The sequence below is a fragment of the Pygoscelis adeliae genome, unplaced genomic scaffold, assembly GCF_000699105.1.
Source record: "Pygoscelis adeliae isolate BGI_AS28 unplaced genomic scaffold, ASM69910v1 Scaffold24, whole genome shotgun sequence".
Lineage (NCBI taxonomy): Eukaryota > Metazoa > Chordata > Aves > Sphenisciformes > Spheniscidae > Pygoscelis > Pygoscelis adeliae.
Genome location: NW_008824806.1, coordinates 2,672,193 through 2,697,110, shown reverse-complemented (window position 1 = coordinate 2,697,110; position 24,918 = coordinate 2,672,193). Strand labels below are relative to the sequence as shown.

Below are 24,918 nucleotides of genomic sequence, written 5' to 3'. Positions count from 1 at the left end.
CTTCTCGGGCCTCAAGGGCACAGTGCTTGCTCATGAAGCTCAGTAACGTCCGTTGTTGAAGTTCCCATCCCCACAGGAGGTGAACTTTTCTACTGTTTTGTACCTCTTAAACATAGCAAAGCACTTCATAAACAATGAATATTATTTCCATAGATTTGGTTCCTGCCTCAGTTTCTCCATCCTAACAGGAAGCAGGTGATTGAACTATCCTACATTGATTTGTGGCAAGCGAAGATGGAAAACTTTCGTATGCTTTTGTTGTAAAAAGCACAAAGGATTTTATCCCTAGCGGATGTACCCATGAAGAAGACTATGAAATGGAGGACAGCCTTCAATTATATCCTTACTGGAAAGGAGGAATGAAAGCTAGCAGCCACCAGTGGACAACACAAGTGGCCGCTGTCAGAATCTCCCTGGTTCTGCTTGCTACTGCCAGGGAAGATCTGGGGGTTAACCTGACTGCACTTCAGAAATACAGATTGGGGGGGGGGAGGGCGAGTAATCAAGATGAGAGTTGCTGGCTTCAAAGCTGGATGCAAGTACTCCAGCAGGGCTAGGAGGGAAGATCTTATGGCCTCCGCAGGATGATGCATTGGTCATAGTCACCAGAAAGACACAAGCTAACTTTCCAAGTTGCACTTAAATGACCACCTTTGGAAACTAGCAAAGTTGTCTCAATCTCTACCTTCTGCTCCTGTGTGTTCTTTAAATAAGCATGGCACTTCAATGCTCAGTTACTCAAAACATACCATTTCTTAGGCTCAATACAGTTACTTGATGAATAGCTGACTGTTCTTTAAAAATTCCTTTTTCTAGTACCTGTTCTTGAAGAATTCAATTTTCCAAAAGCTGCTTGAATAAAATAATCATAATCCAAACCAACCCAAGACAACACCTCAAGCAAACACTAAATAAAAGTATAATCAAAATCCCAAAAGAAATGAACAGAGAAAATGCGAAATCTGTGCAAACTGAATAAGCAGGAAACTTTTTGCAACACCTCTAGAAAGGTGACTAAAGACGAAACAAAGCAAGTCCACTATTTAAAAGCTGTTAACACAGAGGTCTCTTACAAGTAGTACTCCCGTTATAGCCTGCCCAAGTCTACCAATATTTGTACAATACAAAGTTAAAAAATGATCACATGTAAGTTTAGGCAGCCACATGCAAAAATTAAACATAATTTTCAAAATTGAAAATGAAGCAGTCAAGTCAAATAATGGCAAAAAATAAAGTTTTTCAAAGCCCTTTTTTGAGTGATCAAAAAACTACTTCTTTATGTGCAGCTAGGGATAGAAACCACGAAAACTGCCTTCAACCCTGGCTTTCCCAGGACCACCTAATGGCACTCCAAAAATTCTACAACTCTGAGCAGCCAAAATTAAGCTGGATGTCATCTGATCTAATATTTCCAAAGACTAAAATTCTAAAGTTTGCAAATGTATATTTTTAATGTTAATTACACTTTTTAAATGGCATTAATGAAGACTGTCTACTAGTCTGTTTTGCTAGGATTTGAATAATTTCACATTATATACTTACACATGAATTTACATTATATATTTAGATGAGCCTGCATCATAGAAGACTTGAGGTTTTCACATTACGTACCTGCTAAAGACTTCTGAGTTAACCATGTATGCATTTAGGATGGCTACCTCTTTCTATTAGATAAGTAACATGAAAATCATTTACTTTGATTTTCTTCTAGCATTGCTGCAGAACAGGCTGTCTATAATTAAATCACCTCGGCGTCGGGGTATGTCAGAATTAGTGTTCCTCTCTGGAAACAGCATGCAGTTAGGTGTCATCCTGCAGTCACAGCAAAACACAACAAGCAAAGGACTATACTATGAGAAACTAGTAGCCCTGTATCTACACTTTATAACAGATTTTTTTTTTTTTATGTTCAGATAGAGAATGTCTCTTTCCTTCATATATTCCCATAAAAATTTTATGAACTCTAGGAAAAAAAAATATCAGTGAGATGCACTGGGCTCATTTAGTACTATCCACAAGTGAGCCAGTATTCATGGCTCATTTTATGGACAGACTAAAGTTGGGGATGGGGAATAATTTAAGTTTTCTAATGGACTTCAAAAGGAACTAAAATCATGTGTCAGCTAAGGGTTTGCTCAAGATCAGTCAAAAGCTAGCTAGTACGTACACATCTATAACAAAACGCATGTTCTCTTAACAGTCTTTATAATCAAGGAATTAAAATTAATTTTAAGGTTCACGCAATAAAGTGTCATTATGAATAACAGTTATAAGCTGGCTTAGTTATTTTGTGAGTGGCAATAAAGACTTCATTTTTCATATTGCATTTCATATTCTATTTTTGGGTTGCAGTAGAGCCTGAAAAGTCAGGCATCGCATAAAAAAAGAAATCACAATGTGTCATCTGATTATCATTTGAAAACATAACAGCCTTCTGCAGATCTTGTATCTTAAACCACTGAAGTCTTATGACAAGAAGAAATTACTATTTGCAAATATTTTTTTCCCCCATGGAAAAATGAAGAAAAGTCATCCAAAAAAGGGAGAGCTGGGAGGGGAAGGGGCTGGGTGGGGCAGCTCCAGCCTGGGGCTGCGCTCCCCGGCTGCGGGCGCCCACGGGTGCTGGCGCCTGCCAGCCACGGGCGAGTTGCTTGGCTGTATTAAAAAAGAGTTTAAAGCCAAATAGTCAAACTCGTGTCCTTTCTAGCAAGCTATAGTCGCACCTGTATTTATTTCATTGCTCCATAAAACGATCAGAATTAAAACGTTCATACAGTAGCCAGAGTCAGTCATTTGATCTATTTTCTCCCTCTAGCAATTATGGGCAAGATACAGCTGGAGGATGCAAAACTCAAAGCCGAGAAGTATCCTCAAGGCAGGGAGTGTCAAGAGCTTACAGGGTATACGGTAATAAATCGCTGCCAATACAGCAGAAAGTGCTAATTTAAGCCAATGTCAGCAGAAATGTAAAATATACAATTTGAGACCCCATGGTCACCAGCTACTCAACATGATGGGCTTCTGGGGACTTGATGAATATGGATATCTGTCTGTGGAGACGCTTGTAAGATCACAACGTTAAACTCTGCAGCTAAATCCATGGAGGGCTAGATGCTATAATGATATTTTAGGGCTGTGATCTTCAGCCGAGAGCAGATCTCCAAACATACCTAGATACACTACACAGAGGGAACCAAGAAACTCCAAGTTATTCAAGTGCATTGCTTGAGACTTTCAACTGGGACCCCATTCCTGAACCTGGATGAATCAGTAAGTAAACAGAGAGAACGCAAACAAAAGCTCATGTGCAAGAGAGAAAGAGAGCAAGCACATCTATGATGAAAATACTGAGTGATACAACTGATGTACTCGATCAAAGATCTCCATGTAAGATTTCAAAAGAGAAAATCAGGGCAAATAAACAGCATTACTTCTCTTGTGTACCCTTCCATCATCAGTTATCTGTGGCTTAGGGGTAAACAGAGGCTTTATCAAAACACTGTTTTCAATGCACTTAATGCATTTTTCTTACTTGAACTTGTCTAATGGCTTTTCAAGCTATTAATGAAGTGGTTAGCAGAAGTTAACTCCCTTATTTAATTATGCATTATGTGGAAAACTATTTATGTCTGGCACTTAATACTTCCATTAGTTATTCCCTGACTCCTCTATTGCGAGGAAGACTGTACAATTTTCCCTATTTGCTTTCCTCGCTCCATTTATATGCCAGTGTCTGTTATCTTGACATTGGTTTTCCAAGCAGCGTTCTGAACTTTTCATTTGTCCTCACATGGAAGCAGTTCCATTGAAAAAAAAAAGAAAAAAAAAAAAATCAATGTGTTCTTTCTCTTACCCTTTCTGATTTATCACATCCCTTCTGAAACGAGTGGACATAGAAATTATGAAGAGCAATAGGGATATTTTGTCATGCACTTCCTTTCCCTCAAGGTTCCCAAGGGCATGCATGCTTCCAGAACTGAGTGTCTAATTTTGAATACATATATTCTCCATTTGCATAAAAGACATTTATTAATATTTATTTTTCTTTCTTTTTTTTTTAAACTGGCTAGTCACTAATATTTGTAATCTTCTGCCAGTACCTCTACCGAGTTTTAGATTTAAATATGCTGATTAACTTTGGGAACTTCCATAAATTTGTCATTTTACCACTCACCTCCTCTCCCAGAAAATTTATCAATGTGGAAAAAGCATAAATCCCTTTCCATTAATTCTTATCCCTTTGATTCTTATATTTAGTCTCTTACTAATCTAGAAGAGCACCTTCCCTGTTATCCCATTAAAAGTATTTGGTGAGAAAACTTCATCTAAAGGTTTTTCAAATCCTTATCATACTTTAATCAATTATATCAATTTTACCTGAAAGCCTACCTTAAATTCTACCCTAATTGATGCCCTAGTGTGCAATTTTTCTCTATAAAATTAACATTTATTCTTCCCTTTTGCAACACATTTCTACTAGTCTAATCACTTCCACTTTTTTGTTCTATACATCAGATTTATTGATCTGTAATTTCTGAAACATTGTTAAAGACCATTTTTACGTTCTCTCATCCCTCTGGTACTGGAGTCAGTTTAAGCAAGAAGTTATGCACTGTACTGAGCACTTTGGGAACTTCATGCTTGAACTTAAAAAGCAGCCATATGACTCTGGCAATTTGTTATTATTCATTTTACCAGCTTGTCCTACATCTTTTAGGGATATTTCATTTTGATACAGGCATGCATAGGAAGAATTAAAGATTTGTGGGAACATCAAGGAGCTCTTCTATAACAGGTAACCATACTAATGGCTACATGGAAAGTAGACTTAAAACATCACTTCTCTGCCTCCTTTTGACAAATAATTTCATTCCACGTTTCTTCCATGCAAGTAAAAGCTCTAGCCATAAAGTTGCAAGGCTGGTTGGGAGAGTCATTCATTCCCTCCCATTCAAATAATTCCACTTTTCACAGTTAAATATTAGATTGGGGCTGAACACAAGAGAGATCAGTACTGATCTCAGAGTGGATGGATTATTGGTCTCCAATATAATAATCTCTGATAACCTGCGTACAGAAAGGGAAACCTGCTGGTACTTCCTTTAGAAATACAGATTAAGAACACCCTAAATTTTTAGTATTTTATACATTTTAATATTTTAAATGCAAGATAAGAAGCTTGATGCTATCAATTAATTTTTCTCTATTTAACATTTGTTTCCCACTTTTCTTAGAAAATAAGGTAACAAAATTACCCTGCTTTCATCTGTGTGCACTGTTGTGTTACAAACACTACAACAAAAGTAAGAATAAAATTAACGTAGCTCAACTCCACAAGCATTCCACATTTCAGTTAGTATTAGGCTGCAGTCTTTTGAAAGCTTTTTTTTTTATTCCAACACACCTATGAACGTCTCGTGCGTTTGTTACATCTTACCTATGACTTCAGGTTTCACATCAGTTTTTAGTCTTACCGTGCAGTTTTACATAAGGAAGAGATATGACTTCAGGATAAAATGAAAGAGGAGCTACCTCCATTTTTCCATACTAAGACCATTATGGCACCTGTTAGTGACTATGGAGGCACTCCATTATACATGGATCATTAACACATTAAGGCATTAATGACTCCTTTAAAACTATTCCTATCTGACTTGTCGATTTCTACTGAAGAACCTCATCATGCATATTAACGAGATTACCCAAATCACTATATCTATAGAGGTATCCTTACTCAGACTCTTGACTACATGAGTAGATCATTTTAAAAAACCTCCCAAAGTAATAGTTCTGTAGTAAACTATGACTCTGCTGGAAGGTAAATGTAGCAGTGGGTAAAACCTCAATCTGCAGATGCTCACAGGACATATTAATGCTCAAGATCCCTTAAAGCAATTCTCATTCAGGCCAAATGAAAGACAATGATACAGAGATCAAAGGGGTTGGGGCCCAATGTTACTGGTCTCATGGGTTGAGGAAGTAGTGAGGACAGAAGTTACGATTGCCTGGGACTAGCCCTGCCATATACCTATTCCTCCCTTGTCCCCATCTAATCTCAGTCATCTAACTCCCAAATCATGTCCTGTCAGTGTGTGAAACATGCAGCTTACCCCAGACCTTTCAAAATTCTCCCCAGAAGCAGGACAAGAAGCCAGTTTTGGAGAAAGTAAGGGCGCAGGGTCAGTCAGCATGTTCCCCTCAGGCAAGAGGGGAACCAAGGAGAAAGAGGAGGAAGATTTGGAGACTTGCTTTGGTTCGTGTGAATGAGGTTCTAGAGTAGGACACATTTGGGAGGATAAAAGACTTCAGGATGAGTTGAGGAGAGAGGAAAAGAGAGATTCCTTCAATTGAAATGGGCCGTACCCTACCTCCAAGGCTTTTTGAGCCCTACTTGGATTGACTGCAAAAGACAAGGCTACAGAATCACTTATCAAAGTGTACCTGCAGTAAATCAATAGTAGGATAGTTTCATTTGTCTGCACTGCATGTTCTAAATCTCTAATCAGTGAATATACCCAGACTGTAAGAAAGAGGTGTGAGGCTGAATCCTTCACTTGAGTACACACTCGGGAAAATTGTAGTAAAAATATGCAGAAGGAAGTTTTCCCCCCTCACTTCCAAATGATGGATTTCTCCATTCTGGAAAAATGATGGCTGCTTAATCAAACACATGAAAACCACTTAGCACCAGGTACTCACAGGAGCACAGGACGCTAGGTTCATATTTGGATGCCTCCTTGGAAGCCATCGCTTGCTGTTTGGATTGTGCTGTACCATAGAACAGCCCTATGCCAAACAACAGATTTTTGGTGTCTTAAGAGGTACTATAAACGAGCCTTTGTTTTGGAGTGGGAGGAGAACAACAGAAGAGTTACCAGAGGGTGGGGAACCTTGGCAGTGGTTGGAGTTTTGCAGTAGAAAAACAAGCAAAACCAAAAAAACTCACAAAACAGAATAACAGCTAACTGCCAAACCATCCCACAACTGTTGAATAAAAATAACTTCAAGCCAAACAGCTGAAGTTATTAGCTGTTGTAATCTCTGGTTTTGAGGCTATTATTCAGAAATATCTGCTGTTGTGCATAGTGTACATTGGTTGAAGCAAATGGTAGGCTTATTTGGTTAGTACCTCACTGTCTCCAGCAAGACAGTGGAAAATACCATGAAAATAATAAAGCTTTATATAAAGGACCTGTACCTGATTCTATCTGATATCTATCGTTCTGAAACAGCAGAGAATAGCCTCAGTTTCCCATTCTATACTGAAACTTTCTGGAACAATACCTATCAACTGCCCTCCCTCACTTAATTAAACAATACCAAAAATCCAACAGAAAGAGGCATTCCTTAAATAATCTTTTTAATTCAAAGCTTATGCTACTGTATTTAATCTTTGACTAATATTACCTTTCTCCATTGCTATCTAAGGTGAAAACTGCAAATCTGTCGAATATTCCATGCAGGCTGACAGATTATGCTGGAGTTTTACATTTTAGTATAAATTATTCTCCATAATCCTCAGCAGACAGGTGCATTATTATCATATATTACCAAAAGTCCCATTATATTATTAATTTTGCTTATCAGAAAATTAACAGTAGGCTTTTAATCAATGCAATTTATTCAGTATTTTTGCACACACATATATGGTAGTCTGCAGGAACAGGCTATACATATTTTGTGGGTTTTACTGGATATTTGTTTTAAATATATGAAGGTTGTATATCAGAACTATGTACCTATAAGGGCACATGTTGTTAGGTCCCAAGTGTTCCCAAGTTATTTAGTTAGTTATCCCAACTCTGGATGGAATCTAGTCAACAGAGCCTAAAAAGGGATGACTGTGTACATTCTTGGTTCAGACATTTTCCCAACAACATTTTGTCTTTCAAAGAAAAGTGTCACTCTAAACATTCACTGGCCCAAGATATCCATCCCAACAATCTCTCCATTACGAGCACTATATAAGCTCTAAGAAATCTCAGCTTTCTTTTCAGGAAAAATGTGACACCTGACAGAGATGTATTAAAATAAATAGCTCCTTGAGGAGCAAAACTCCAGTGTTGAAAGCAGAGAGCTCCAACATAAGCCTTCTGCATTGCTGACCATGCACAACATTTTGAGTTGCATAGAATACCACTCCCTTTCTTTGTTCTGAAAGACTCTGAAAATGCTCCTTTCTCACCCTTAATCCTTAACCTTTTGAAGGGATATTCTACCCTTCTACCAGTCACGCAAGTACCACTCTCAGACCCTGCTGGCCTCAGAAAACCTTGCCCCAAAGGCTAGGGGTGAGTAGAGAGGAGGAAATCAGTAGTAAAGTCAAATAAAACTGCAGGAATCACTTTTCATGGATAGCATCTCAAAGTGCCAAGCATCTTTCACTAATAAGGCATTGTCTGGACAAAAAAATCAGACTAGGTTTGGGCTCAACAGATAATAACACAAAATGTCTTAACTTGATACCAACAAACCTTGCTCCGTCAATAAGCCTGAAGTACTTCCATGCTATAAAAGGCTATTTAAAAAAAAATAAATAAAAAGGTTTTAACTGCTTTGCACTCATAATTTTGATTCAGTTTAAAAACCAAAACACACCTTCTCTCTTTTTAGAAAGCAAACCAATAGAGTAGACTGGGTTTTCCTCTCCCTCATAGCAGCTCAGCAACACTAGAAATAAAAAGCTTTGGAAAGAACACGATGCTTTCTAGGCAAAGGCTAGATTTGTTCTAGCAGTCTCAAAGATTCCCACAGCTTGATCTCACCTCTCATGCAGCCTTTGGTAGACAGACCACATAGTGATTATATGAATTTTCACAACAAATGTTGGCTAAGAGCATTAAAAAATGAGAGCAGTAGGCCAGACAATTACCTTTACAGACAAAATTTCACTTCACACATCAGATGTAATTATAGGAATTTCACACAGAAGTAGCGTTTACCAGATGGTACACGGTGCTAGGGGGTGCCACCTAAAGGGCTTTCATTTATTGTATGCTAACCTAAATTTGTGCTTTGTTTCCAGAGCAAAGAACATTTACTTGGTCACATCTGTTTTGAGAAAGTACATTCCTGTAAACTAATCTATTATTTAAAAAAAAAAAAAAAAGTATTTCTGAGAATTACCAGTTAAGTCATGGGATTCTGTTTCAGTCATTAATTCTCATCCTTTAAACCATAGTCCTTTCACTGAATACTTGCAGCCTAGTAGAAATACAACTGTTAAGCTCTCTCTCTTAGCACCCGTAATGTCCAGCAGCCAGACCTCCTTGACTGATATCTGTTTGATGGCATACAAGTGGGTGCAACTCTGACTAAGAACTTGGGGCACTGCCAGTACAATTTACAGTTGTAGTAGACATTATCATATGCAACCTACTTAAATTCTTAAGTTTGCCATTTGTGAAGGACATCATTCCAATGTGATGGAAAGAAGCCCTTCTACTTCACAGATCCTTCTGTCATTCCATTGGGTACCTTTTCCCTGTCATCAGTGCCATCAAGCAAATGGGGCCCAGGAGATATCAATAAAGCTATCCTGCTTTGCTCTCTGTTGGAAGTTACTGGGGCAGCTTTACAAACATACAACAGTATCTTCCCCAAAGCCTTGAGAGTCTTCACAGAAGAGAAGAGAGAGAGAGAGAGAGAGAGGTTAGGAAACTTTATATGAAGTTGTGGCAAACATGGTGGAATACAGCTATTAGTTATACTTTTCTTTATGAGTTTGGCTAGAGAAACATGGAGAAATAGAAAAATGATGCATTCAAGATGAATAAAGGAGAACAAAGGAATTCAAATGTGCAGTCGGCACACAAAAATGATAAGGAAGGAAAACTAGTAGTAAGATCAACCTGTGGTATCAAGAAGCTTAAACTGTAATGCAGCATTACCACTACCTGGATGCTAGTGATAGTCAAAACTCTTTCAGAAATACGGATTGGGGGGGGGAGTCCCTTGTTCCTGCCTTTTGTACGATGCCAGGCCATCACTGCTGCCTCCAGCAGGCACCACCTTGTCTTGCCCTCATCTGCTACCTGCTGACTTTGTATATGAACACAATAGTCTAGTTCAGTTAGAGAGGAACAGCAGCATAATGCACTGATATCATGAGAAGCACCCATCAGGGCGAGACATGTAAGCCCATGTGCATAGTGAAGTGCTAACAAACATATTGCTAATTCTTCCAATTCCCACTTTGTAACATGACAGCAGCTAAAACTCTTAAAAGATGGAAGGTATCATAATTAATTCAATATACTAAGACATTAAAGAACAATGTATAATTTAGAACATATTACTATCTCTTCAGACAAGATACCAGTAATCAGTACAAGAAAAAAAAAAGGAAAGTGAGAAGGGCAGAGATAAAGCTAGGCCACATCATGTCATTTTGCCTAAGCTAGCAGCATACAACTTGATTTTGGTTAAAAAAAAAAGTCATTAGATGTTCAGCAGAAATAATTTCAAACATAGTACAGCTTTTATCTTATTATGTTTGGTTTGTTTTGTGGTTTGTTTTTTTTTTTTTACTTTTCCAAAACAGTACTAGATTTGATGAAACCATCACCTGGAGAATACTGGTAGTTTTAAATTAAAAATTTTGGGTATTTGTCTTCCTTATTAAAACAAACAAGATTTTTATTTAAAAAAGGAATCTCAGGTGTTTCATACTGAAAATTTTAAGAGGTGCCCAACAAAGGAGCCACAGATTTATTCACATTAGTGGTAAGTCTAAAAATTAGAGCAAAGAGTCAGAAAAGGACACCAAAAGGTACCAGAGGAAACCTTCCCTGAAAACATAGCCAAAAAGTGTTCAGTCTAACAAGGCAGTGAAACACATTTCTAACACACAGAACCATTTGCGGTCAAAGAAAAGAGCTTCTATGAGTGGAACATAATTTTATTTTATGTTCACATTTGTCAAAGAGATGATAACTATTTCTACTTCAAGAAATAAAGTTGCCATTTAATCTGAGGTACAGCACATAGTTTTTGTGCACTCACTCTGTACACCTGTGGGACAAAAATCTGGTCTTCCTTATGTTTCTTATTAGGCAATTTCATATTTATATAAATAAATCCCAACAAAACTGAAACAAAGACAACAGATATGAAGTTTTGTAAAGCAGTTATATTCTAAAAATATAAACAAGTTTAAAGCAACTAATGACTTCTAGCACTGTTACTATTTTTCTAAAAGAACCTATAAAAAGAGATCAGAGATCACATTCCCATCTGGTTCATAGCAACTATCCAAGTAATTAAGATAGTAAAAGAAAGCGTAACTCTTTTTTCAGAAACAGTCACAGCTTACAAAAATGGAAGATAAGATGTTCATGTTTTTGCAGGCACCATAAAGAAGCAGAAGCCCTTCCAAGAAGACACCATGCACACCATTTGAGGGACAGAAAAATCGTCAACCAGTGCTATGCTTTTGGTTGGATCAGTTCACTAAGACAGTAATGGAAAAGGCCACTTCTGGGTTCTGAAGTGGAAGGGTTTTTATCTTGCTTAATTTTTAGGCATGTTGGCTTGACTTAGTCCAGTACCTTGTGAGACTTACCCGATAGCTCAGATGGCTTAATATGGCACAGTGTAAACCTATGTAAATATAATGGCTTGTGGCTCAATGACACATCAACATGGCTTTGAATCATGTTAAGTTACCCTAAACTATGTAGACACAGATTAAAACAAACACATGAGCGCTATCAGTGATATACACCTCTCTGTGTAGGAGAGGTACAGATAAACTTATGTTCAAAAATTTCCAAAAAACCACACTGTGTCCATGTTTCAGGACAAACGTTCAGAGAAGAGCTCCCAGCATCACTGGCTCTAGCACCTACCTACTATTACAGAAAATCACATCTTGTTTCTTCCATGAACTTACCAAACTTCACCTCTGAAGTAATCATCCTTCTTGCCCTATCACTAGTTAGGTGCCCACTTCAGACACTTGTCTCTAATGATCAGAAACCTGGATTTACTGACAGCTAGATTATTCTTGGGTAACTTTTGCTCTTCAGCTCAATAGCTTTTTCCATGTTACCCTTACATGGCATTCAGAGGCAGCGTCACATTATCTCTCCCCCACAGCTCAGTCAGCTTCTCTAGGCTAAACAAGCTCAGTTCTTTTAGACAGATCTTCCTTTTTTTTCCCCCTACAGTTGTCTCAAGCAAGAAATAATGAAAATGACAGTTTTAGATAGCATTAATGAGGGTAACTATCCACATTAGAGGACTGAGAAAAGCCAAGCCCCAGTAGGTAGCTTAAGGGAAGTGTGAGCCACAGTCTCCACCCCAGCTGAATATGGAGGAGGGGGGAATCTACACTGGTTGCTCAGGAAGGTGTAGAAATGGAAACACACAGGCAAAACACACGCATTCAGGAAGGTGTCAAATTCTAGGACTCCACCACCAGCCTACCTCCACTGATGAGCTAGTACATTGCTTACTGCCTATACTACTGAAAGTGATTTTTATTTTTAAAAAGTAAAAGCATTTTTATTAAACATATAGTATATGAAATAGGTATATAATCAGGCAAAATATATATACATATTCAAACAAGTCAGAACAGCGTAGATATAAAATGTAGTTAGCTCCACTTAAAACTTTTCATTACATAATACAAGAAACCTCACCCTCTTTTAAACATCAAAGCTCTATTTACAGTCAATCACACCCAGGCAAGAACAGAAAACTTGTGTACTAGCTAATTACATCTACAAGCAATAGTTTAAAGAGAGAAATTATTACATAAGTAACTACTCCTTAACAAGTTATCACACAACACAGAAAGAAGAACCATTAAAAGATGAAGCTAGTAATGGATTACTACCACATTTATTAGTTTTCGCTTCTAACAAAGTTCATCAGTTCTATTGCTCCTATCTTTTCCACAACACACTTCAAAAGCACAACAGCTAACAAAAATACTTGTGAGAGTCTCCACGCTTCTGTTATTTTCTATCATTTCTATTTTACCACTAGGTGGTGATAGCTCAACACAGATCAGCTTCTAGTCTGTTAGGGTAAGTGTAAACTGCAACCGGAGTGAATGTAAACGTGCTCTCTGTGCAGTAAAAAGATGAACAGTTAACCCCTTCAACTGTATAAATTGCTGTAGCAAAGACTTACCTGCTTCACTCGCATCCTTTCACTCTGTTCTTCTCCATTAAAACACTCACAGATGCCTTGAAAAAAAAAACTTCCCGCATCGTTCACTCAAAACAGCCTTTCGCTTTGTTTCTAGCCAAGTCACACAGCTCTTGTATAGTCTGTAGTCTTGTTGTAGCAGATGCTTCTAAAAAATTGGGAAAGCTCTATCTTTAAATCCTCTTTCCACAGCACTATATGTAAGGCTGCTTCTACAAGTCTATTAAAGCCCTCAAAGGTGAGACTGCCACTTTTTTTTTTGGCCTCAAACACTCCTGTAGATTCCTAGGGCAGTTGAAATACATTGCTTTTAAATAATACCCACATCACTGCACTTTTTATCAGAATAAACCTTCAAGTCACAACTTTCGCCTAAGATCGTTCAGCCACAAAACCTAATCCCGAGTCCCACTATCCACAAGTAGCTAAGCAAAGTTGAGGTGAAGTCACTTCTGTTGAAAGGCTTGCCCCCCAGCAGGTACATTGGGCACGCCTGTGCCCTGTTACACTCCCTGGATGCGGCTGTGAAACACTGCTTGGTTTGCGTGCAGGTGAGATCTACTATGGAACTCTTACTGCAAAGACACCTACCTGCAGAATCTTTCTATCCAGTTTTAAAAATCATCAATGTGTTGGTTGCAATAAACATTTTGCATTTGTGTGAAGTTGCTTTTGCTGTTAATGTTCCTGCCTGATACATTGCCAGTATCAGGCAGCGGGTTGTACCCAATTCCTACAACACCCCCTGCGTGGTGAGGCTGCAGCCCCATCTTCCAGTGTGCCCCCTGTAGCCCCTAAAATGGATCATTTCCTTCAGTACCTGCACCTGTATGAGTCTACACCATACTTGCTCAGTTCTAGGTATTTTATAAACCGCAGTAGGAGCTGCATCTGGATGCAGTCCAGCTACTGAAACCATAAAAAGCTGAAAATATGGAAGAAAATGCATGGCTTCTCTGTTTTCGTATTGCTTACAACTGTATCCATAATAGATGACGCCTCTGAAATATGGTTATAGGTTTTGTATGAGTAGAAACAAGTTAAATTCATTTGTTTCTTACCAGGCTTATATCTGAATAGCTGGAACCAATTGGTTTTGACTACATTCCCAAATATATATACTAAAGGAAAATGAGTTATACAACAAAACCATAAAAAAATATAAATCAGTGTTTCTACCTCCAGCATCATCATATTTTAGTGTACCAGTGAGGACGCTCAAAGCCTTATGATGGTGAAAGAGCAGTGCTAAGACTATTTGGTAGAATTTCTTACAGAAATTTATTAGTGAGAGGGAGTTGCGTGGCAAGGGTAAAGACAAAACAAATTACAGAAGATATTTGATAGGGAAAACAAAGAAAAAAGACTGCGTGAGTTTGTATTTCCTTTGTATTACATCGACCTTTGCTTAAATGTCTGCATGTAAGACATTTGTTAACATCCTTTCTAGAAAACTTGCCTCTCTAACTCACACCCAGTTGCTGCCCTGCAGTTTACAGCTCAGTGCACATAAACAGTTTGGAATGAACTGGCTAAGTATCATTGATGTCAAGGAAATGGGGAAGAAGGATATAACAGGTATATTAGCTAACAGCATGGCTTAAAAAGGTTTCAAACTGAAGCAGAGAAACTACTACTTAAACGACAAGCAATCCAACGTGAAAAATCAATAGGAAATCAGAGTTACAAAGCAGTAAAATACATGGACCATTCCCCAAAAGGGATAGGCTTTCTCACTAGACTGTGAAAGATCCCATGCTGTTCTCAAGTCTGCATCAGACCATCACCCTAAAGAGCACATAAGAGAATGATAAACTCATGAAAAAAGATAAAACAAACCCAAATCCTTGATTAAATAACTGCATCTCCTAAAAGCCTGCTCTTTCTCAAGTAACCTGTCAAATCATCTGACAGTTCTTAACACTTTGCTGTCTGTTCCACCTTGCCCTGGGGTTCAAGCTGGTGCCTATTCCATGATCTGAGCTACAGAGTCCATGTCTAAGCTAGTAGCAGCCCAAGATCTTGGCCCCAATTCTGTTCTGCAGCAAGGAACTCCATGAATTAATTACGGCTTGTATAAAAACAAAACTAAAAAACAACAACAATAAGAAAATACAACCCACAAGTCAGGCTTGTATTTAAAAAAAAAAAAAGTGCACCAAGTCAAATCTTTCTTTTTCCAGTGCTTAATCTGTTTCCTTTCAATTCATAGATTTTCTTCTTGGCCTTGTATTGATCTTGTATTCTCACTGGTGGCAAAGTTAAACTCTCTAAAGGAGGACTAATTAGAAACATTCAACACAGGTCTGCACCGTTCAGCACCTGGTCCGGTCTCTAGTACCTCTTAGTAATCCTTAGCTGTAGAAGAGCTACTCGATCGTGTCGGGATTCCCAGGCAAGCTTTCCACACAGCTAGCCATTTTCACTGGACATGTTTCTGCTGCATTTTTATAGGATCCTGTTTCAGGGAGGAAGTTTATGTTACTATCTTTTTTGTTACCACCTGCCATGCTCCCTCACTTCATTTCCAAAAGAGAAAGAGGGGCCGAGTCTCATTCCTTCAAGCTGCAAGAAATATCACCTGCTTTCCTGGGTTGGTATGATACAGATTTTCTTCCACTGAATTAAACTCACAGTACTGTCACTTAGTGTGAAAGAGGAGGCAATGAGGGTATTTTAAAACATTCCAAGCACAAAATAAAATAAATGTTTGAATAATATTCTCAAATGCTGTTTCCAAAAAAAAAAACCAAACCCCTCCGTGAGGGAAAATAATAATAACCTCAGGCACTGTCCTCAGTGAACTACAAAGTATAAATAGCTCAGCTTAAAGCAGAACAAAAGTTGGTTTGTGCTATCATGCAGCTGAGCCAAAAATAAAGCTTTTTTGGAATTAGAGATTCTCATAATTCTTACAAATCTTAATACGTTAATCTTTTCCTTTAACCTTTCTCCAGCTAGATAAAAGGAATTAAAATAAAGCTTCTGATTCTGAGGAACAGAATGTTTGGTATCTATTGCTGATAAACAGAAGAATACTAAGCCTTTGAACATTGCTTGACCTGTCCCATTGTATCAATCTAAAGATAGCATTTTTGTAGGTATTACATAATTTCAGTTCTAAAGTAGAAAAGTTCTCTAATAGACATTTTCCTTGGGTCATTTTTCCAAAATAATTCATGTAAAAAGCCAAGGCTATGAAATAAAAGATATACTTAGATATTTTAATATTTACCTTGAATTTCAGTTGCTAAACAAGCCAAGTTCAAACCACTCAAGTCTTAAGACAGTCCAAACTCAAAAAGACTCAAAAAAAATTTTTTTTTTCACTTTATTGTGACCAACATCAACCATAGAGGCCCAACCCAGGCCAATGAGACTGCAAAATGGCACAAAAGAAGAAACCAAGAGCAGTCATCCCTGTCCATTATATAGGCTTCTTTCCATTTTCCTCAATTAAGAAAAAAAAAAAAGGTTGTATTCATTAAGTACAGTCTGAGCACTCCCCTACCCAGTGTGGCTTATTCTGAATACTTGTTGATGCTTCCAGAAGCAGAAAAAAAAAAAGTTCCTCTTTTTCTTCTCTTTCGTATGATAAAACTAGAATTATATGGGATAGTTAGACTACCTTTCCTTTTGATACCAGGAATGGTGTCTCCTTTTACCTTAAAGAATACAGTGAGTCTTTTCATTCATTAGCCATGCCTACTTTTGTCTTTATCCTTTTCTGAAACCAGATAGCAGAAGATTCTCACTAATATGATGCCAAGATATACAGGATGTTTATGATAAAGAATCTGATGTCTCAGAGTAAGATCATGTTAGTCCATGAAGTGCTCTGAAAAAGCACAACCTGGTGGAACATCTGATTGATTCTTAACATGAACATTGATTCTTCATGAACAATGCAAGGTGGAATTTATTACCAATAACAAAGAATGGTTAAACAAGACTGTCTCCTAAAAAGTCTATGTACTCATTCCTCATCCAGAAAATGCACGATGGCTCAGCTTCAAACAGTGAAAAAGGTTGATATTCCTGAAGGGGAATATTTCAGAGGGGTCAATTCTTACCGCATTTTCAGGGTTGAAAGGACTCTCCTTTACCAAACAGGCAACCAGCCCATCCTTGCTCAGAACTAGCATGATGCATGCAAGATTTCCATAAAAACCTCCATTTATTATCCTAGAGTTTTTGGCAAGAGAAAACCAGATTGTTTTCTATGGGAGATGATGACATTGGAGCCACAGAGGACACCACTTACTGACATCACCAAAGATAGACAGGGAGCCTGACCCAAATGACATGGAGAGCCTTTGAGATGGCAGGACCTCCTGTCATGAGTTGAGAGTTGTTGCAGGCCAAAAGGCAGTATCAGAATGTTTCTTGTTGCATTTTTAGTTTGAAGAATGATTTTTTCCCAAGTGAATAACCTTCTCTATAAACTGTATATACTACTACTTGCTGATTTCATGGCGCCTTGAATATATGTGCTGTGGTGGTGCTGCTGTAAAAAGAAAAGCAGAATAAATAAGTTATTAATCATAATTGGCATCCATTAATTTCTTCCCAAAGTCTTTGACCAGCTGGAAATCATGCCAGGGCTTTTCTGAAGATGATAAATGAACTACAACTCAGTAAAAAAAAGTATGGAAAAAGCAATATGTATCTAATTCATTAAGGTAGGCATTAACATCATGATAGACTTCAGTATGAAGGAGAAATATTTTTAATGATATCTTCTGAGCATGGCTTATCCTGAACAGCTGCAGTTTTGGTACTCCCACCACCTACTCGTTACAACTGCTCCAAAACAACTTCTAAGAACATTTTTCTCTATTAGAGAAAATGTCTCACATAGCTGGAAAAAAATCTTATCCAGAACTTCTTTCACCAAAAAATTATGGTTTGGTTCATCTGAAAGCTTTTGTGGCTCTGTATTTTCTCACTGTAAAGAAACAAACCCAAGTTACTCTATTTAAAGCTCTTTTTAACTCATGTTTTGTACCAAACATCAGTTTTCCTACCAGTTCAAACCTGAAAAAAAAAAAACATTTATCTTTGGGGTGCATTAAGCAGTTCTCTCAATCTCAAACTGTGCTTCTCCAGTAGTTTTGGAACAACCATCAAAACTAATAGCTGGCTGCTTGCAGATCTCTACTCACAGGCACTAGCAAAGTTGCTACTAATGTCTCAGAATGCTCATTATATGAAAAAATGGAGATTTCCTTGGACAGTTGTTGTGGCGTCTTCCTTCCAAAGCTGAAGGGAGCTACCCAGTTTTAGAGATGACAAGAAAGAAAATGGCTTGCTCACACTCATTGAGCAAGTGGCAGCCTGGCAAATCCGCCACTGAGGCAGATCTCAGCAGTGATGAGCCTGAGACTCTGTGTATCCCTCCAGGAGACCCAGCCCATAGGTGAAAGAAACTCAACGCCATTTATCTTTCTTTTAAGTTTTCCTTGCAGCTATCTCTGAAAAAGTGGTGAGGAGTTCACAATTCCCAAAAATAGCATTGTGTATAGGCAGTAGCTCTGTCTCAGAAGTAGCACAGCTCTGCTTATGTGGCATAATGCCTGCTATAGTTAGCATTGCTTAGTCGGCTAATTAGCCAGTGAAGGTCCTGCGTTAGCACTTGCATATTATTTCCCACTGCAGAGTTAGCTCAGCTGTGGTATCTCTGCATAGTACATCACTGTCCAGAAAAACAGCTGGATTCCTGGTATGTCTGTATGGTGATGATCAAGCAGATAACTAACTAATATATATACATATATCTCTGTGGTTTGACCCACGATTGTCTAAAAAAATGTTGCTCCTAAGCTGATCGAATGAAAGAAGAAATTCTTTCCTTAGATTACATGCCCCAGGGTAACTTATATTCCATGAATATTTTACCTTACATACATCAGAACATAATCTTGTACATTAAAAAAAATTAATTACTTATTACAGCTTCAGAAACTTAAATTGTCACTTTTCAACATATTTTCATAGTTTAAAACCAACTACTGAGTTGTAAATCAGTCCTCACAGCACAAGGTATAGCATATTTGAAAGAATATTTGTCTTGTACGATAGAAAAAAATTGAAGTGGAATAATTGAACCTTTCCAAAATATACTGATCTGATACCTTTAACTTAGGTAATTAATTCAAATATGACTGCTTTATTACATGCTTTTGACATTTCATTTACTAAAATAGGACATGATACTGATCCTAAAATATTACCTGGGGAAATTTCTCATTATCTTACCCATGTAAGTGGACATTTTTCTCCCCTAGCAGTGACTACTTCATATGGAATAATTATAAATAAAGGAACTTATGAACTCATACAATATTTTGATTTCAAATTTTTTACTTGAAAAAAAGACTAGAAATTGCCTAAAATGACAGCATTTATTAAATCTATGAAAAATAAAGATAGCCAACTTCTCACCTGGAACTTGAGAACAGTGAGGATGAAATTAAGATAACTAAAATCTTTTAAAAAAATTCACCCAGAGGATCCCATAGAGCATTGCAGGGTGTTTAGAAAAGCTGACGGATTCAAGGTCTATGAAATGCAGAAGGTCCATTTCCCCATAGCCTTATCCTTAGTGAAGTAATTTATTTCTGACATAAATAGGGTTTTAAGTGTTATTTCTCATTTGGCAGATTTTTTACTCAATTTGTAGAAGTGCATCTTACTACAAAAAGTGAAAGGCAACAAAAAAACTGAGCTCAGGCTCTGCTGTGCAGCAATGAGAGGCAAGAACAAAGGTATCTGCATTCCTCCAGGAAAGGTTAAGGATATTTCTGTAACTGACATTGAGCAAAAAGAATAAATCATTTCTTGTGCACCTCTCCAAGAGCATAATGCAGTTATGCTAACAATCAACCTTCTGCTCTGACAACAGATGCTACATTCTATAGTTAACTTCAAATTATTTTATGAGCTACTGAAACACACTGATATATGTCCCTGTTACATTAAAATCCAGTAAGTTTTCAATTTTATTTCTAGTTCAGTTCGAGTTGAGGAAGAACAAACCTAAAACCTATGAGTAAGTAGGATGCAAAAACTAAGTTTGAAATTTAGCCTGGAAACAGCTCAAAATTATCCGATATATATCTTGCACTTAGAAACAGGACTATGGTACCCTGGTGGTTACCGTAAACAAAAAGTTAACAACTCCGTTTGAGATCCCATGCGGAAGATGACTCCTTCAGCAACTACATGCATTGCGTGGACCAGTGGCTCAGAGGACAAAGCCTTGCATCAATTTTATCTGCAGTTCCCAAATCTTCAGAATCTCCAATCCTGGTGTAAAGTAAACTGTATATTATGCAATCAAAATCTGACAGCCAGAGAAAGTACAACTGTAGGACACTTTTAACAGTCAATATAGATATTGTGTGGAGGAGAAGCAAGATACATGTTTCTCTGAAAAAATTACCTGGAAACCCTAGAATTTAATTGCTGTCTAAAAACCAACATTTCACTGAATTGTAGTACCTGTCATAATTGTGAAAGAGGTTCATACAAGTTGAAATCATTTATGTAACACCAGCTTTACAAAAACAGAAGGTTTATGATAATCTATTCTGAGACATTTAATAAGCTAAAGATTATTATTATTATCAAAAAATTACAAGACTGGAATATAAAACAGCTGGCATTTCAGAGGTCTGACCAAAAATGGATCAATGGACTTTATGATACTGAAGGAAGGCTCTTCTGAACTCTTTTCAAAGATGAGATCATAACCTATAATTTCTGAGCAGAGAAAGAAAATAGACTAAAAAAAGTAGAAAACAGACAAGAAGACCAATAAAAGGTTCAGGCTAATCTTTCATTTCCTATGAATGAAATGGAGAAGTTTTACCAACTTTGAATCTACAGCACCCCAGTGAAAGTGAAAAGACAAGTGGCAAAATAATCGCCAATTATCTTTACTCTTGTACGCCAAGTGTTATCTTTACTCTTACCCCAAATTCCTCCTTCCCTGGTTTTGCAAATGATAATGTTGACTTATTTCCTAATACATTAAACATAGCCCTATTTTTAATGATACAAAAACCATAGGAATCAGATTTTAATCCACAAAAAGGCAAGAACTTCAAACTCCAACAAAGGTTTCTTTCTGAAACAAGTGCCAGTATAGTTTTGGCACTATGTCAAAGCACTTCAGTCCCTATACAAACAGTACAGTCAGCAGGATCTTGCTCCCCAAAAAAATCAGAAACACTGATGCTGTTACGGAAACATATCCCGTGTGAGTGGACCCACTGGAACCCACTAGAGAATGCTGGTTTAATGGGTAACTCCCATTAAACCTTGTCATTGCCAAGGTCCTGACAATTAACTGTGGGAAAAGACATGGTAGCAAAACCAGGCTTTGTTTCACAATACATGTTTAAAGGTAACTTGCTAACAGGCTATTTCCAAGAGGTATAAACACATTTCTGAAATACAAATGAAAGTACGGTTTTATCCCTCACCCTATACACAGAACAATAATAGCAGTTCCTGCAACTTAGTATTTAATCATATTTCATTTCATAATATGTTTGAATATGGAAAAAAGTATTTCTCATAAAATGAGGGGAAATGGAACAGACACGCTAGCTACATGTGAGTGGAACAGGACTTTCAATAAAGATTTGATTCCTAAAATTTTTGAAAACATCATTTACATTTCCTAAGTGTATGAGAAATCTGGATGCCTGTTGTACAATACACAGGCTCCACTGCCTTCTGTAGGACATACTCACTTATTTCTCCTAAGCCATTTGCCTTTTGTGATTTATCAGCTCATTTATTGGATTCTGTCAACTTATAGATAAAGAACTGACGGTTTGGCATTCCCAAGTAGGTATAATCTCCTCTGTCTAATGTTCTAGGGTTTACTTCAGTGCATAAACTCAAACCTTTCTAAGCCAGGATCCAGGATAGAGTTTAGATGCTGTCTTTATATACATTTACATCTAACAATAAAAGCACAATGGCATTAACAAGGGCAACAATTAGTCCTATCTCCTTGATACTTATATGAAGACCATATGACTACTGCAGCCTTAAAGAATACAGAATTTCAAATTACAAGTGGGAGAGTCACACACAAAGAAAATAAAGTACATTATTCTAGGGGAAAAAAGCAAGAAAATTCCCCTTTTACATTGCAACTTTTAAGAACTTGTGAGAAGGGCACATTTTGGATATTCCTCCAGTCACAGCCATTCCAACAGAGGAATGCTGCAGCTCCTGATCAGGAAACCAGCAGGGTTTACCCTGTCCTGAGGTGGTGTCTTCCTTCACAAGTTTTCCCTTGGGGCATTAAGCTATATGTTTTTTCTTCTGGATTGGTGACTGAATGCAGCGACTTGTTATCCCAACCAAATAGTTTTTGCTAGCTTTGTTTCAATATGTCCTAACAATCACCAGGCTCAGGATCTGTGTGAAATTAATTCCAAATCAAGGTTTCCATCACTAAACAAATCCTAACACCTTTAGCCACATTTCTGTGTGATCTGGAAACGGCTGTAAATAATGGAGTAATGAGTCTTTGGGTATAATATTCTGTTAGATATGCTTAGCAATCTAGGTGTGTCGAACAAAAGCTTAGATGCTTTTGGAGGTTTTGTCTAACCTGAAAAGATACAACAATCCATTTCTGATGAATAGAGCACTTCTCAATATTGAAGAATATGGAATCTGGATGCAGTTGGCTATTGGATGCAATTGGCAATTCAGCAAAGTGCCCACTGGCAACTTTTGTCAGTGGCAGATAGGTTTATTTCGGGCACCAGAGAAAAACCTAATATAGCAATGTCTTGCCAGCTTCATGACTGAAAGCACCACTGTAGATCTCTGGTCTATAGGACACACTGTAGACAGTTCTTATGTCTTGTCCAATGTACACAAAATAGAGAAGTGACAAAATAAAGTTATAAATGGGGTACAAGTAAAAATCTTTTGAACTCAACACTACTTTATAGGATATCATATGTAAGAAAAGAAATTAAGTCCAGTAAAACCCATACTATCCAGTAAGGACCCTCTACTACTGTCAAGAAATATCCAGCCACACTGTGGATCTTCAGAGAAAATACTTAGAATGATTTCCTGATCACTTATCATCAAGATTGTTCATTACCAATACTACTATCATACGTTTTGCCATATCTACACCAATATCAAAGCTCATGAGAATAAAACCTTTCTGAGGAATTCAGCTGTTTCCATAAATTTCTCTATTAACGGCCTTTAAAAATGTCAGGTAGACCATTTAAATAATATCAAACTTGCTTTGCAATTCCTTCTTTTAAACTACAAGGTTTAATGGGTTGTTGCCTACTATGGCATATGAGATTTTCCAGAACAAAGTAAGGTTATACTAATGTCACTGACTGCAAAGTATTGATCTTAGTATTTACCCAGATTTGTGGAATACAAATGTATCAATTGTGTATCAATTAAAACTACACTGATTAGACAGTTTATAATGGGAAAGAAAAATCACATGTTCATATACTCAACTCTCTTTGTGCCAACACATTATCTTTATCCCATTAAAGAGCCTTATGCCATCTGTACCATCTGTGATACCAGCTGGTACATTGGTCCAAAAATATCTCTTCAATTATAGTGTACTGATTAGTTTTTAGTATAGAATCAATTGTAGCTTAACTGAATTATAAAAATGGTGTTACTTTTTTTCTCATTTCTGTGATTTGATTTTGGTAATGAAAACTCAAAACCATTCTGTTCTTTTCCTAAGATTTGGAGATTTCATAATTTGCTTCACATAAAATGAAGTAAATAAAGAGTTAAAGAGGGGATATCAGTTAAATAAGTCAGATATTGGGACCTCATTCAAAATGAGACAGTAACCATTTCTAGCAAAAATCAAATAAGGATCTCTTTTTCCCCCAAATTCTCCTTCTAAACAAATATGGCATCCATTAAAATATAACTTCACAAAGCCAACAGACGGGTGATATTTTGTTTTCCTACATAAAGATTTATCTTATTCGTATAGAGTTATTTTTATAAAGGAAATTGAATGAAATTCCTGCTATGATGAAACTTAACAGCAAGATTCTCATTCATTTCAGCAAGTCAATATTTAACATTACCCAATTAACTGAAAGATGTACATCCTTCTGTACCCCTCACACCTTTCACACTTTGTATCTTAGAGCCTGATCCTTTGATCAATCACATTACCCCTGCTTTTAAGCAGAACTACAAGCCAGGATGTGAGTTTTATGCTATAAATCCTACACACTTGGAATTTTTGCTATAAATTTCTTTACTGAAAGAGTGGTTAAACATTGGAACAGGCTGCCCAGGGAAGTGGTTGAGTCATCATCCCTGGAAGTATTTAAAAGACGCGTAGATGAGGCGCTTAGGGACATGGTTTAGTGGGCATGGTGGTGCCTGGAAGTATTTAAAAGACGGGTAGATGAGGCGCTTAGGGACATGGTTTAGTGGGCATGGTGGTGTTGGGTTGATGGTTGGACTCGATGATCTTAGAGGTCTTTTCCAACCTTAATGATTCTATGATTCTATGATTCTATATATTAATTACATACGAAATATACATCAAAAGAACTGTACTGTGATCATAAATACTAACAGCATTAGTTCAGCTCCTTTCTACATATGCATTATGATGCAACATTTTAATGACATGATCATGTGCTATAGTTTGAACAGGAGTTTATTTTGATAAGTTAATTTAATTCACGGATATTACTTATTTAC

At 37.3% G+C, this 24,918-nt stretch overlaps 1 protein-coding gene across 1 annotated transcript in view; it reads right to left on the bottom strand.

Moving 5' to 3' along the window:
* Positions 1-24,918, bottom strand: part of KCNIP4 (Kv channel interacting protein 4) — a 466,638-nt gene that overhangs the window by 376,817 nt on the left and 64,903 nt on the right. The gene's annotated exons all lie outside the window — the stretch shown is intronic.